Source organism: Dermacentor albipictus, chromosome 7, assembly GCF_038994185.2.
Source record: "Dermacentor albipictus isolate Rhodes 1998 colony chromosome 7, USDA_Dalb.pri_finalv2, whole genome shotgun sequence".
NCBI lineage: Eukaryota > Metazoa > Arthropoda > Arachnida > Ixodida > Ixodidae > Dermacentor > Dermacentor albipictus.
The window spans coordinates 80,160,471-80,176,494 of NC_091827.1; the positions used below are offsets into that span (position 1 = coordinate 80,160,471).

At 46.7% G+C, this 16,024-nt stretch overlaps 1 long non-coding RNA gene across 1 annotated transcript in view; it reads left to right on the forward strand.

Annotated features, from left to right (window-relative positions):
* Window positions 1-15,755, forward strand: part of LOC135898985 (uncharacterized) — a 30,249-nt gene extending 14,494 nt beyond the window's left edge. The window contains exons 2-5 of the long non-coding RNA XR_010563473.2: window positions 2,776-2,915; window positions 2,978-3,039; window positions 6,666-6,758; window positions 14,679-15,755. This is a non-coding gene — a long non-coding RNA (uncharacterized lncRNA). The remainder of the gene's footprint in view (window positions 1-2,775; window positions 2,916-2,977; window positions 3,040-6,665; window positions 6,759-14,678) is intronic.
* Window positions 15,756-16,024: the final 269 nt, after the last annotated feature.

Here is a 16,024-nt window from a genome sequence, read left to right on the forward strand (position 1 = left end):
AGCCGTATCATTGAGCTGCACGTTGACGACATGCTGAAGCGTGCAATCATCCAGCCACATCACAGTCCCTGCGCATCTCCGGTTGTCCTCGTTAAAAAAAAGATGGCCTCATTCGTTTCTGCGTCGACTATCGCCGCCTTAACCAATTGACGCGCAAAGATGTCTATCCTCTGCCGCGCATCCACGATGCCTTGGACAGTTTGCGGGGAGCGGAGTTCTTTTCCTTGCTGGATCTGCGCTCCGTGTACTACAAGGGCCAATGGCACAGGCTGATCGCGAAAAGACAGCCTTTGTAACACCTGATGGGCTATATGTATTTACTGTCATGTCGTTCGGCGTCTGCAACGCGCCTGCTGCTTCCGAGCGAATGATGGACACCATTCTTCGAGGGCTGAAGTGGAAAACGTGCTTCTGTTATTTAGATGACATTGTGGTTTTCTCCACCGACTTTGCGTCGCACCGCATCTTCCTCAAACAAGTCCTTGCGTGCTTCTCCACTACAGGACTGTATCTAAATTTGAAGGAATGCCACTTCCGCGCTCGCACGCTTACTATTCTCGGCCATGTAGTTTCAAAAGACCCAAAGGACCCAACGAAAGTTAGCGCCGTATCCGAGTTCCCTAAACCAACTACGAGCTACATCGGCCTGTGCTCATATCTCCTAAGCTTCATCCGTAACTTTGCCACTAACATCGCCCCCTTGACGCCGCTCCTCAGCGGTAGTTCTGACCTATCAGCCTGGTCCCGGCGTGGGATGACGCAATTGAACTGCGACGCGTTCTCACCTCTCCTCCAGTACTGCGACACTTCTATCCATCTGATCCAACTGAGATCCATACGCACGCTAGTGGTGTCGCGCTCCACGCTATACTTGCACAACGGAAGGATGGCTTCGAAGAGTACGTCGTCGCGTTTGCCAGCCGCACCCTTATCAAAGCTGAGGCGAACTACTAGGTCCCTGAGAAGGAATCTCTGGCCATCTTTTGGGCTATCGGAAATTCTCGTCCGTGTGTGTACGGGGTCCATTTGACATTGTGATCTACCATCAAGCCCTATGCTGGTTATCTCCACTCAAAGATCGAACTGGTCGGCTCGCGTGTTGGGCATTGCGCCGTAAAGAGTACGACATCCTCGTTGTTTATCGCTCAGGCCGAAATCATTCAGACGCAGATGCTCTATACCGGTCACCGCTGCATTCTGGTCTGGTCCACTAGTCTATTTCCAACTGCAGCGCCTTCGACCCAACATTTCGGATATGCCATCAGAGCAGCGCAGACACCCATGGATCATTTCACGTACTGACTTCCTGTCTAGCCAGTTGCCTGCGCCGATCACTCGGACGCTCCGTCGTCAAGCCACGCATTTCATCATATGGAAGAACCTGCTCTACCACCGCAACTACAATTCGAGCAGCCGCATGTGGTTGCTTGTTATGCCCCGACACATCCACTCTGATATCTGCGCCACGTTCCACGATGACCTAAAATGCGGCCACGCTGGTGTATTAAAGACATACTCTCGTCTCCAACTTCGGTACTACCAACGCGGTATGTACCGTTTCGTTCGCCAGTATGTCCGGTCATGCCACATACATCAACGACGCAAGACGCCAACTCAAAATTCTACCGGCCCCTTGCAACCTTTACCATGCTCCGCGCGCGCGTTCCACCACTTCGGCATTGACCTATACAGACCGCTTCCCACACTCCAAGCGGAAACCACTGGGTTATTGTTGCTATCGGCCACCTCGCGCGGTACGTTGAAACTTCAGCCCCAGCATGTGCCACAGCAAAAGACGTCGCCAGGTTTATCCTTCAAAACCTGGTTTTACGCCATCGAGCACCTCGAGAATTAATGAGTGACTGCGGTCGCGTTTTCCTCTCGGACGTCATTTCAGCATGGTTAAAGAAGTGCCGTATCATTCACAGTGCCACAATGGCACATCATCCTCAAACTAATGGGATGACAGAACGTTTCAACCGCACCCTTGGTGACATGTTGGCCATATATGTTTCATGTGGCCACTAGAATTTGGATCGCATTCTGCCTTTCGTCACGTACGCTTATAGTACTGCCACGCAAAGCACCACTGGGTTCTCCCCTCTTTTCCTCCTTTACGGACACGAACCTTCATGCACTAAGGACACGATTCTACCTTACAGGCCAGATACTTTGAGTTTACCATTGCTTCTAGAGCAGCTGCTTATGCCGAACAATGTCGCCAGCGCGCTCGTTCGTTCACATCCCAGGACCAGTGGCGCCAACATCATCGCCCCGATTCATCTACTACTGCTACGTGCTTTGCTCCTGGCTCGATAGTCTAGTTGTGGGTGCCCTCTACTCCTCCAGGCGTTTCCTCCAAGCTGCCCTTCAAGTACCAATGTCCTTATCGGGTACTGAAAGAAACATCTGCGGTCAACTACCTCATCGAGCCAATAGAAGCGCCTTCCGACCAGCGTCGTCCCGGCCCGGAAATTGTCATCGTCTCCAGGCTCAATGTCAACGTCTCCCATGACCCCCCTCTGTTCTCCTGTCCTTATGTAGCCAAGATGGCTACGCTTTCGGTGCTGATTGATTGTGCTGAAGGCACTGGGCAGTAGTCATAGTGCTGGTGAAAGAGAAGACGACAAGAATTGCTTGCTTCCCCGTTTCGATATAGCACTGACCTGTTTAAGCCCACCGCTACAACCTAGAAGTTGTGCTGCTAGGCGAACACCCCCGTTGTAAATGAAATATTATTGAGCTTTGAAGAATGTTTTCATATTTTTTTTTCAGTTTATATGGACAAAATACCCCATATGGACATATCTTACCACAGATAGCAGAGAATGTTTGTGTCAAGCGGACGTAATGCAATCTATGAGCGAAAAAGACATTACTTTCAATCACAACTATCTTGACAAGCATCAACACAGGTACTGTGTCACTGTACAACAGTTTAAATCGCAGATCTGACTTGAATGTACATCTTTTACAGGGGACACCAGAAACTGGTTGGAGTTTTGGATAAAAAGAATATCATGTATGTCCACGTTTTCGGTAATGAAAAATAACATTTATTTTTATCAAGAGCACACTGAAGCTATGCTAAATTTGCACTGTATTTACAGATCAGGCTACTTTAAACAAACTTATTCTAGAAGAAAATTGTGGGCTGACTACGGCCGCGATGCACTCGGCTTTATACAGTATGGGTGCGCAATTCTTCAAACTAAGGAAGCTGAAGTAATAAAATTATTTCCTTTGGGTTTACTTTTCCCGCAGAAATTTTAATTTACTAATTAGACAAGCAAGTCTGCGAAACAGAATATATTGCCCTCTAAACAAAATAGTCACGCAATTTATCCCTACGGAATACTTTAGCCATACAAGGATTTCATAATCGTTTCTAGAAATGAAAGAAATATGCTGCCAAGTTTACCGCACAATCAGCTTCGAGCAATTTCGTCCAGAAAAGTAAAACTGAAGAGCCGAAGAGCTCAAAAGACCGATCTTGTGTTGAGGGCCATCTATGAGCGACATTACTTCTCGGACCTCCTCTTGGGGCGTGTTTCTCGAAAGCAGCGCATTATTTTGAAGCAAAGAAATTTGTTTGACACGTTAGCACGGCAGCAGAACTAAGACGACTGCAACTACGATAGAAAGACGATAAGAGCATGTCAAAATATTTTTTTGCTGTGACGAAGCAGTGTTACAGCCTGATTAGGTGCAACATGGCCAATCCCGATGGTGATACATAGTCGCACGGCATCTCGCTAGCGTTACCTGCTATGAAAAATAGATTGAATAATGGAGGAAGATCAGGAAGTTGGCGCTTTCAGCATAGTAGGACGTCATAAAACATTAGATGGGACAAGACCAGACTGAAAAAGAAAATCTGGCGCACCTCTACTATTCGTGCACTGTATTTGCAGTGCAAAGTCTGTGAGTTTATTCGCGTTTTTGCGTTGTTAGCAGCCACTTAACTTGGTCCAGCAACTATGTGCAGCCGGTGTTTTGCTGTGCGTGCTGTTTATTCTGGTGATGCCCACGTTTCTGTCGTCCTTTTTCACGTCTTTGCCTTCCCTTCGTTTGTGCGCACAGGCGTAACGCGTTTTATTCAATATGTTATTCCAACAACTGTGGTTTCTTCTGGGTATTTCCTGCGGGCGCTGATTGTGCAGTCTCCATCTCGCGACGTGAACACACCACATGCGCGCAGCAAACGACGATGACACTGCCGGAATTCAACATGGCGGCACTGGCGACGTTATGCGAGCGTTTTAGAGTATAGCTAGAGGAAATTTTCACTATTCGACAAACTGTATCACCACTAACAATTACAAAATTTTCGCAAGGTAAAAAAATACCCATGGGCACCGTAGTTGTGTCGCAGGTTTCCTTCTATTGACGGCTTCTGCACGCCGTGTGCGACAGTAACTCCTTTTCCACTCGAAAAGTAGTTGCGCGATCTCCTTTCCCGCAAAGGAACTTTGCCGTAAAGGAGATACTCCTTTGTCGTGTGTCACTGCACTTGCACGCCTTTCCGGTAGATGTCCCTTTACCTAAATAACTTTACGGTGCCCGTGTGTCAGGGGTATTTAACTTAGGTTCACGTTTGTAGCGTGAACATTCAACATTCTGTAGCAGCGTTACCTTCAGTGAGCGGCCCTATTGTGTTATCTGTACTGTGTTCTACTTTAGCCTTTAGATATGTCCTATTGCTCTTCCTTTCCTGTTTCCTCCCCTCCTTCATATCTTCCATTTCTCTGTTGCTGTCACCTCCCTTCAGAAGAGTAGGCAGGTGTTGTGCCCCTTCCGATGGCAGGTGCCAGCCTGCTCGAGCATCAGGACGTTATAGACACGAACGCGAGATGATAAAATATTACCGCGGCAACACCACGAAATATTGTGTATTAGTGCCAAGGAAACATACCTTTGCGGCCAATGCGATCTTTCAAGGAAGGAGTCATAACAGAAATGGTCGCACCAGTGTCCACTAAAGCCGTTTTGAATACTCTATACTCCACACGTTGAATACTACACACGTGTATTTTGTGCTTAAGCGTCGTAACTAGCAGGGAAATTTCACGTTGGTCATGCCGGCTAGGTTCCCGGTGGTGGCAGTGATGCGAGCCGCTGTCGCGGTGAAGGCGAGCGGCGAAGTCGAGCGGCGAAGTCGAGCGGCGAAGTCGAGCGGACGCCGGTGTGAAACTAGGCTAAGAAGCGGGAAAACCATTGTTCTGATGAGCTGGTCGTGAGGTGCTCCTGGAATACGCGGGCCAGGTATCGTTGTCGTGACCGTTGACAGCGCGAAAAAAAGGTGAAGGCGGATCATATCGTGACGTTTCCCCACGTCCACGACAGAACTGGGCTATGTGGCCGGTAGCACCACAGCTATAACAAGCAAGATTTTTTTTATATGCAATGTTCTTCACATCTTCACACAGCTCCTAGTGTGTCACGGGCTACTGTCGAGGATAGCTGAAGCGGTTTTCGTACTTCGAATCTGGCTAGTGATTAAGCTGCGGCCTCGGTGGCGAGCGAGAACTGTAGTTGTAGTTCTCGACGCCAGTTGCAGCGATAGAATCATGATAAGAGGGGCCCTGAATTGGCGCAGCATCATAAGCTGTCGAATGCGCGTGCCGAGTGAGCTCTTCCCGTATAATACCCGGTATTCTAGACGCGAGATCAAAGAGTGTAGACATCAACGCTTGCAACGGTAGTCAAATTCGGTAACTGACGAAATTTAGGAGAGATAGACCGCATATTCAAAGTCGCGAATGTACCACGATGCCGCACGATGTCACCTACTATACCAAGATTGTCTTTGCGGATGAGGGAATGATATGCATCCTCGCAAATTCCTCTTAAGAGGTGGCCGGCCCTATCTTCCTCTAACATGCGAGGGTTGATTATCTTGCAGAGCTTCAATAAAGCTTCAATATACGTCATGGACGTCTCGCCTGGGACTAGGGCTCTTTGCAGCAGCGTTTGTTCAGCCTCATTCGTCTTCGCAACTGAGTCCCAAATACGCTCCTTCATTTCGAGCCCGAAGCGATCCCACATCCTGAGAGTGTCTTCATGCTTGCCAAACCACACAAGCGCCGGGTCCCTTCAGAAAAACACAACGTTTGATAGCTGAGTTACCGCATTTCAATGGTAATAGTTGCTCACCCGTATGTAGTGTGTGAGCCACATCCACGTCCTCGCCAGATTTACCTTCAAATACGCGACGCTCTAACAGGTACTGACGTTGTTAGGGACCAGCCGAGGCTGAGGCACCCAAGGGGAGGCTTCTTTTCGCCTCAACCAAGGTGTTACAATATTACACCCATTTCGCTATTTACGTATCAGTAAACACTTGCCAGAACATGTCGCACAGGGCACTCCGTGAGCAATCTTCAGTTTTTGACCATTTTAGAGATTTGCTCACTTACGAGGCTTCAGGACATCCAAGAGGGAAATCTAGCAAATCAGTTTTCAGGGATTTCATAGCACCATATCATCGTATTTCAGTACGTAAATCGAAGAACAGATGATTTACTGTGGAAGTCACACTGCATTCGAGTAAATAAAGACACACAACGTATGCACTTTGTACTTTTTCATGCATAACAGTTGATATTGTAATCCTTGCAGCGTTTGGTTTCTTAATCATTATTCACTCGTTCCTTATGTTTCAGGAAGTACGCTTAAAGTTAAAGAAGAAATTGAATTTTTCGATAAGGTCAACAAATGTGCGGTGATTCACGTCATGTCAATGTCTTCCTTTATTGGTAAGTGTCGATTTTTCTATTATTTTAGAATCTTGCTACCAATGCAATTTCATATATTGCGCGTGAATTTGCTCGGATGATTGCTTCTTCTTTTAATTGACGTTTTACATTGAATATCGTGGCACTTAAAATGTGGTATACCATACATCAAGGCAGAATATAGGTCATAAAAAGTAGGCTAGGTACGAAACATTTCTTGCTCACGCACCCAATTGAATGATTGCTGCTATTTCAACTAACCGTGAAGTGACCACGTATAAACCATGCTTTGCCTACGCTCGTGCATATCTATTACTAATTTCATACTTCGCTGACATCTGGTGGCGTGCCAAACAGTGGGACATTTCCCGTCAATTCAACATTGCGTATCAACGCCAATGCGACCATGAAGCGTTTGCACCCTCGACATATTTTATTCAATATGCAGGAGTGTCTACTCCACGCAAAGTGGGCGTCTTATAATGACGATAAGTGGCAACATCGGCAATAGTACGCAGAAGCGCGCATGTCACTTGAAGCGTGAGGGTAGTCTCCTACCCCAATGAATTCAAGAACACATGGATATTGTTTTCTTATTGCTTAGACATTATAGTTCAAGCAGACACCTCGTATCTGTTTATAAACACGCATCCATTTTAATTCTTTGCAAAGCTCGCCGGGTTTTGTGACCATTGGTGCAGCGGCCTGGCGGTTCTCTTGCCTAATAGGCCAACTAAGAACAGCAAAGGACGCACGCTGCGCATTCCGCTGGGTTTCTGCACCTCACCAGATGGTGCTGTTCTAGCAAGGGCTTGGAGGCGCAACTCACCGCCCCGTTCTAAGGGAGACGCTCATAACACCCATACATCCAGCCGCGGCAGCGGCAGTGCTGGCCATGCGAGGGTAGGGAAAAAAGAAGAAGCAGAACTCTCACCTTCGAACATCCGCAGCAGCAGCACCAGTATTGCATTAGCTTCTTTACAACGTCTGAGAAGCCTTACATGTTACTCTGTGCGGATATCTAACAAACGAATTTGTGTTTCTAAGCTCTATGCGCTTAACACAAAGCTTCGTTCTATAGCGCTCAAACTCTTCGGACATTCTGCATTTTCATAGCGTTACTATATTTAGGGTACTTCACGCACTTTCTAGAGGATCGATAATAATGTGTAACTATGTTTGTTTCTGTCTATATACAAGCATGTTCGTGTGTAGCCGTTTCCTCGTATACCTAGAGCGATCGGCAGTTTGTACTCAAATGAATAGCGCATCGGACTGCCGTGATGAGGTAGCAGGGTTTCAAACCAGACATTGGACCAGCTTGGGTCACTAACTGTACATACGCGTCGCTCTTCAACGAACCTCTTTCTGCCCGACATGGGAAACTGTAAGTTGCGGGACTGAGTAGGTACTGTAGTCCGAAAATTTCACGCACACTTGAAGCACTGGGTATCTGGCATTCGGCACGTGCTGGCCTTCAATGTACCTCCTAAGTTCCACCCACGACACAAGGCTTCCCATGCACAGGAACCTGATGCATTATCAGGCTGCGCCACAACTGAACTGGGTGTGCGACAGTTTTCAAAGAACGCCTTTAAACGTAACGTTTTACCCAGCTGCGAAATTATTGCATAGGGTCTGTGCCACTTTGCATTGAGCATCTCGCTACTTGGGTCACCGACTACGTGCCATCGAGTTCGCTGGAACCGGCACGCCAGGTTTCTCGTCTGGGAGGCCACACGCGCACTTACAAGCAGCGTTACTAGATTGCACATCGTGTGCAGAAAGACCCGCGAGAGACGAGCCCCTTTCCCGCATGACGCGTTTCCGAGCGTTCGCACGCACCGACGCGCCATGCATTTATGGGGCCACGCGCACACTTGGTGGTTTCGGCGCAAGATGACGCAGGGCATCGCAAGGAAGACGAAATAGAGGGATCCCGCTGCAGTACACGCCTCATATACAATTCCTTTTTACGGTGGGAATACGTCGAGTCGCCATAGTCAACGCTATTGCATTACCGTGGAGAGGCATCATCAGGCGCGTTTTGCTGCAATTTTAACGCGATAGCGTTAAGGAGCTCGTGTCGCAGAAAATCCGGTGTCGTTGGCATCGGTGTCGGCGGCGTTGGTCGTGAGCGATAAATCCCAGCAAGCACTTCATGAATAAAAAAACAACTTGCAAGATGGGCTGGGTGGGAATCGAACCAGGGTCTCCGGAGTGTGAGACGGAGGCGCTACCACTGAGCCACGAGTTCGATGCTTCGAAGCGGTACAAAAACGCCTCTAGTGAATGCGGTGTTGCCTTAGAAACGAGCTGTTTCTACGGCTCAGGCGTGCGTCGCTTGCTCAGGCGCACATTTCGTTGCCGCGCCGAACGCTGCGTTGCTCGACGCTCACCGCGTCCGATGCGGGGCGCGTAGTCGCTGCGCCGTAGCCCATTGTCTTACACCCCTTGGCGGGTCGACGGGAATGCTGTCGCGTTCCACTCTTGAAGGTGAAGCTTAAGCGTCCTCCAATTTTTTTCTTCATTTTCCGAGCCTAACCCCCTAATCGTGAGCGCAGGCCTATCAGTTGGAAGGAAAACTCAGAACTAGCTTGGAGATGACCCATATTAAAGGCGCGCGTGTTGTATTTCACGTAGAGTTTTTCTATGCAGGGCGGTACCGAAATATCGTGCAGGGTGCGAATCCTCAAGCGAAGCACGTTGGCAAGGGAGCTGGAATTGCAGCGCGTGGCATGCAGTATTACCTCCCGTGTTACGCTTCTGAGCGGGGGACTGGGGTCAAATTCCGTTAGTGGAGGCTGCATTTCGAAGTGACTGAAATGCAGAATCTCCTATTTACCATGCATTGGGTGCATGGTGAAGACTACGAGATGGTGAAATTAAATCCTGAGTCTTCGGTTATGACACTCCTCATATACATATCGTGGCGTTTATGCGTGAAACGCAACAATTTATTTGAAACTAGCAGTATTAGATGAACGCGCTTGTGTGACTAATTAATTAATTAGTTAATTAATTAATTAATAACCAACTAACTGATAGCGCCTTCGCAGTCGGCCGTACGGCGCGCGAAGCGGGCACATGCTTGGAGTCTGTAAATTCATCGCCTGGTGTATTTTAAGGCATTACCAAGGATTTCCATGCTGCACGACCTTTGCTACATTCTGCTAGAAGCGAGTTCCCTGTGCCTGTTTCTGTTCCCTCCAGTTCTTTTTCAAGCAGTGCTCTAAGAGCACGTCAAAGAAGCCGTGGTTATAGGTATGTATGACATGTAGAGAAAGAAGCATACAACCTGCCGTCCGTCAGAACGCCTGTTTTGCTTCTATCTCTTCTTTTCTCGTCCGCCGTGCGAGCGAATGCGCCCAAATGCGTCTCTTTGTCTTGAGTGCTGTCCAATCACATACCTCGTTCTGCCTTGTGATTGCCTAATGATGCCGACCCTTAGAGAAGAAAAAAATATTTACCGAGGCACACTCTATCTACACCAACAAATAACAACTGCGCAAAATATAAGTTGCACAACATTAAATATAACAAAGGACTGAAAGGAAGCAATCCGGGAATTTTGAGAACTGTTATTCCTAGAGCGGGAACGGTAGAAAATTTTAAGATGTGAGAAAGAAACAGGCAATGGCGCTGTTTCTATCTGGCGCTGTTTGCAATCATTTCCTAATCTAACCACCTTAATTGCGTCCGCGCCTGCTTTTATGTGTTCTTTTTTTGCCTTCTGCAAGATTTTATGCCAAACTGGATGGTCGCTATGTAGATACTTCCTTTTTCGTACACAAATATTCTTTGTACAGTACTCGTACTTACCAGCTGTTTATACATTTTGTATTGGCATGTGCTGACTTTCCGTCACACGCACACGCGGCATATCGATAAACACACAATACACGTGGTGTGATCTTTTTGTCAACGCCTGCTCCACACTACGGGAGCGCCAATCGGTGGCCGCTGCTTCTAATTGAGTGTTTTTCAGCATTTTGTACATTATCGCGCAATGTATATTTATAACTGATATATATAAAACAAATAATGACATATTCTAAATTACTTTCTCAAGGTCTCAACTATTTACGTTGTGGCAGCCGGGCTTTACGCACTTCATCGTTTAGAGACCCTTTGAAAACCTCATAAGGATAACATAAACACAAAGGAATTACTTTGTGGCAATGATGCAAGCATTAGCTTGCGAAATAGCGTATTTCCATTTATGACTATTCTATCTCGCCCCGATGTCTAATGCGCAGTGATATTACCACCCAACTAATAACAACATAACGTGATGCCGATTCTGCCATCCACATCAAGTGGCTATGCAACAAGGGCATGGGTTCTTAGCGAGCAAGGTAGCAGTGGCCTGGCAGGGTAGGTTCGGCCAAGTGCCATGGTGAATCGAAGACGTCTCGCGCGGGGTTCATGTTCGGCGAGACAATTATTTATTATTTCAGAATCATTTCTGGTGTCGAACATAATGGAGAATAGATCACACTAGAGTGGTTGCAACACAGCCTTTTGAATCAGTAAGAAGCAACCACGTTCTGTAGTTTGCTCAGAGCAGCAGCTGTTTCCACAACTTCCGCAAATGTCGACGAAGCTATACAGTTCAGACGGCAAGATGAAGCATATCTCAGAAGGCGAATACCGAAAGCCACTGCGCAGTGGTCTCTTTCGATTTTTGCAGAGCCATCTGTGTATACCTACAGGTGATTTGGATAATTCGTGTTCAAATGTTGCACAACTGCGGACTTGATTCCTGCAGCTCGAATGCAGCTCTTTCACTACAATCAGGGTACATTTAGGTTGCATGCAATATGCTGAAATGTCCACGTGGGTCTACCTTCTCGCTCTGTCTCTAGCAGCGCAATCCTAATACTCGAAGCGTGTTCAGAGCTGCATAAATATGTGAGCGCGGCCTGTTACCTACATGTCTTAAGAGGGTATGGCCGGGCGAAGAATCGCTCAAACGTTGTAGCTGGCTCATGAGAGTCTGGAAGGCGTGAAGGCGTGACAGAACTTCCTTGAGACATTTACGAAAAAAAACACAGCAGGGCACGTCATGTAATTCGTAGGTTAGATAAGCGGTGTATCATTGGGGATAAAGAATGGGTGCCAAGGGAAGGGAAGCGCATTTGAGGATGACAGAAGATTACGTGGGGCGATGAAATTAGGAAATTTGCAGGCGCTAGATGGAGTCGGTTGGCGAAGGGCAGGGGTAATTGCAGAACGCAGGGAGAGGCCTACGACTTGTAGTGTACATAAAATAGGTTGATGATGCCGACGTACATATATAGATGTATACATACATACATACATACATACATACATACATACATACATACATACATACATACATACATACATACATACATACATACATACATACATACATACATACATACATACATACATACATACATACATACATACATACATACATACATACATACATACATACATACATACTATAAAGGAGATTTATTGGGGTTCGTAGAGACCACCGGTTCTAGGATGCACCGAGCAGTTCACGAGCTCTAGCCTCTGCTGCGCGCTTGATGCTGCCGATGTTGCTGACTCTGTGCGCCCGTTCGTTACCTTCCTTACAATGGACCCGCGGAAACAAAGGAGCCATCCTGGCGACATAGTTTTCTGGAAGGACGGTAGAAGGGTAGTACGGCTTGAGACGCTGAACTTGAAAGATTTCGCGGTTACGACGTCGCATGGCGGATGGCGGCGTTACCGGCTAAACCAGGTAATCAACGGGTGATGTTCGCTCCAGAACGCGGTATGGCCCGTCGTACTTTGGAAGGAGTTTTGAAGCGAGCCTAGGTGTGCGGTGTGGCACTAATAACCAGAGGAGAGCGCCCAGGAGAAAAGTGGGAGTCGAGTTCTGGGCATCGTGAACGGCTTTTTGGCGGTTCTGGTCGCCCGAGGTGAATCGGAGCACCAGCTGGCGACATTCCTCGGCGTGCCTGTTAGCTTCCGCGATCGGCAGGCATTCAGATGGGTCCAGCCGGTATGGCACAATGGTGTAAATTGCGTGCGAACGATGACGAACGATGAGCAGAACACCCAGGGAATCTCATGTGTGGCGCCAATGCAAGAGAAAGCTACTTTGAGTAACTTCCTAAGAGTAAAAGAACAAAATCATGAAGAAAACAATTTACGATACGTCAAAAAGAAGCTCCTTACTTTTCGAAGCGACATCAGGATGGCTTAAAACGCGTGCCTCTAAAGCGAGGTACAGTCACGAAGAATAAGTATGTGCTACCTACTGAAAAGTTACGGAAATGATGGAGCCAAATATGTGAAGCTATCTACCCAGCGTCGGTTTAGGCTCTCCTGGCCTCCTTGAATACAGGTTCATGGTTAGGAAGGGGACGTAAACATATCCAGAACAGGCACTAGTAAGAGGCGATCGGAGGTTTGGTGGTAAAAAAATATGGAGGCCATAAACGACGCGGGCGAACAAATAAAATTTCCAATACTGGTTAAGAAAGTTTGATGCTCGGAAGTCTTTTTTTCCGCGTGTCTTTGTTCGTAAAGAGATGTAAGGCATTAGGCAAAATAATAACGAAAACTTGGTGGCACAACCCCCCACCTCAATTCAAAGGTGACGCGCAATGCATCCATTCATCCAGTCAAAGCGCGAGAGATGAGCTCGGCGGACGCATTATGCGTATCTCAACGCATGCACATGCGCGTGAGCATTTCGGACGCTACTCACACGCTTCGCTGCGGCGTTGCTAAATGGTGCAGAGTTTTCATAGGGAAGCCCGACAGAGCATTACATGTCTTTTCCATAAGGCGTGTCGACGTTCGCAATATGGTGTGTCTCTTGACTGATGCACTGTTAAGCGCATTGCCAGCGACAGCCATCGTGAGACCGTCTCTCCTGATTTTTCTCATCACGGCACTTCAACATTGACCCATACCCATTCTTAAAGTTTCAATAGGAATGATAACATGCATAGGCCTACATGCCCAATTTTCTATACGCAATGGCCCAACTTGTGCAATTGGGCACATACATAGTGCGCCATGCGCTTTTGTACATATTCAGTAACTAATGTTGAATATTCTTGCACATACCTACTGCCTCACAGCAGCTGCACATATTCTGTTGTCCAAGTTGTATATTCTTGAACGTACGCATTCGCACATTCCCAGTTGCACTTATCTAATGGTCTGCCTTCTCAATTTTCAAGTTGTATATTCGGGTACATATTCAGTCGCCCATACTGGCGTGAAAAGTATTGGAAATGGATGTCACAAAGAAAGTGAAAGACCATCCCAAATAATGGCACAACAACGCCTAGGAAATTTATGTGATATTCGTTCAATGACCCCTTGCTAATGCCAACTTTTTCATTAGGAGCGTGGGAGCGCGAAAAGTGCAAACACACGACAAGGTTTCGATGCATCACATAAGTGATTACCTTGTGAAACTCATGCGAGGCAGAGATGTGACAAGACGTCCTTTAGGTTATGAGAATAAATCACTTCTCTCTATTTCGTGGCCTCATGCCACCGCGCCAGCTTGGGCGCTCTTTGCTCTCGGGGCTTGACACCGACGCTCTGGTATCGCCGATCATGCCGATGTCGCTGCCGCTACAACATAATAGATGTGCGCTGAGACTAGCATGCAGATATTTTTTTCACCTCAACCAGTGAAGGATCAAGATACATCTTGTGAGGTGGTACCACACAAAAAGCATCGGATGGCACCCCAGACAACAACGTAAAGCGATGTGTCAGATGGTATCGATTATGGTAACTAGTAGTCACCTGAAACGGCGCTGAATAACTTGATCTACCGATTTTTTGCCAGTACCTAGCAAGAGAATAAGCTCGATTGTCTCAGTGCAAAATGGCTGTACGGAAAAGCTGCATAAAACCCTAGCTTTATACCTTCCCATTTTTCTTTCACAGGTGATATCAACAGATACGACCTGCGAGTTTGGAACTCATCCAACATAGCCACTTCTGATCAAGCGTGTCTTCAAGCGTTCAAGAAAGTACCACACCGAGGACACCTCATTTACAAAAATTTTTGCCAGAACATATTCCGCAAAACGTCGCAGATCATGGATGCTAAAGGACAGCAAGTCCCAATGCAGTCTTTTTGTAGCAATGTAGTATGACCCACAAACGCGAGAAGGGAACACCTAATGAAAGCGCTTAGCACGCAAAATTATTGCATGGAAATAATATACATTTCACAGTGGTGCACATTCTGCGTTGAAAGAAAGCGAAGAGTCCACATAAGATATTGTTAGGGAGGCATAACATAGCCATCACATTAGAAATAATGTTACCTTGATAGTTAACCGCAGCTAAAATGAAGATTAGCCGCAATACCAATCATGCATCGAAATTCGCATTACCTAAAATGTATTTGCACTCTCTATGACGTCGGTGTTCTGTTGTACGCGGGCGGCGTCACTTAAGTAATAACTGCCCACCTGTTCGAGGCAAGGTTGGCAAAGGAGCTTGCACTGCCAAGAGCAAGTCAGTCAGGAGAATGTAATACAGTCGTTGTACATAGTCTGCCCTTCTCGTGCGGACGGTGCTACGTACATAGGTCAATTAGAAAATTGGTTATTTCTCGCAATAAAGGAAAGGGAAACTAGAAAAAATAATAACAAATCGACTTTTCTTAACCTGTACTGCCATGCATGCGGTTTGTGTCGTACATGAGTGAGACTAACGTCATTGCGAGAAATAAATACAGGATAAACCGCTTGATCATCGAAGCTTCTCACAGTCGGAAAACAGAAGACAGATGCATCAGCCGTACATCAATCGAGTTAACAGAACGAAATACAGTATTGTAACAAATTGCGAATGTGCTGGTTGTGTGACCACGCTCAACGATGTGGCATGCTCAACATGTAGATTTTCTGTTGTTGTGCATGCGTTTTCAATGCTTTTATTGTATTCTTGCACTATGATAAGTTTTCCATACATATTTTGTTAGGTTTTCAATAAAAAGTTGTTGCGAGTTCAGCGCTTGTGCGTGTCTTCATGTCCTACGGTCTGCGTGAATGTTGAGCTGTATATTTACATCATGTAAAATGAAGAGCAACGGCACTAAACGTTGCTGCACTGCCTTTAGAGTGAATCCATCACAATATATCGAAATAGCAGAAATGTTTTTCATGAACGTGGTGCTGCGTATACGCTGTAGGATTTGTAGGGAGAGGGAGCGGGGTAATAACCAGGGCACAGTCATAAACAACGTATCCATCATAAACGGACCTGTAAAGTAGGCGTAA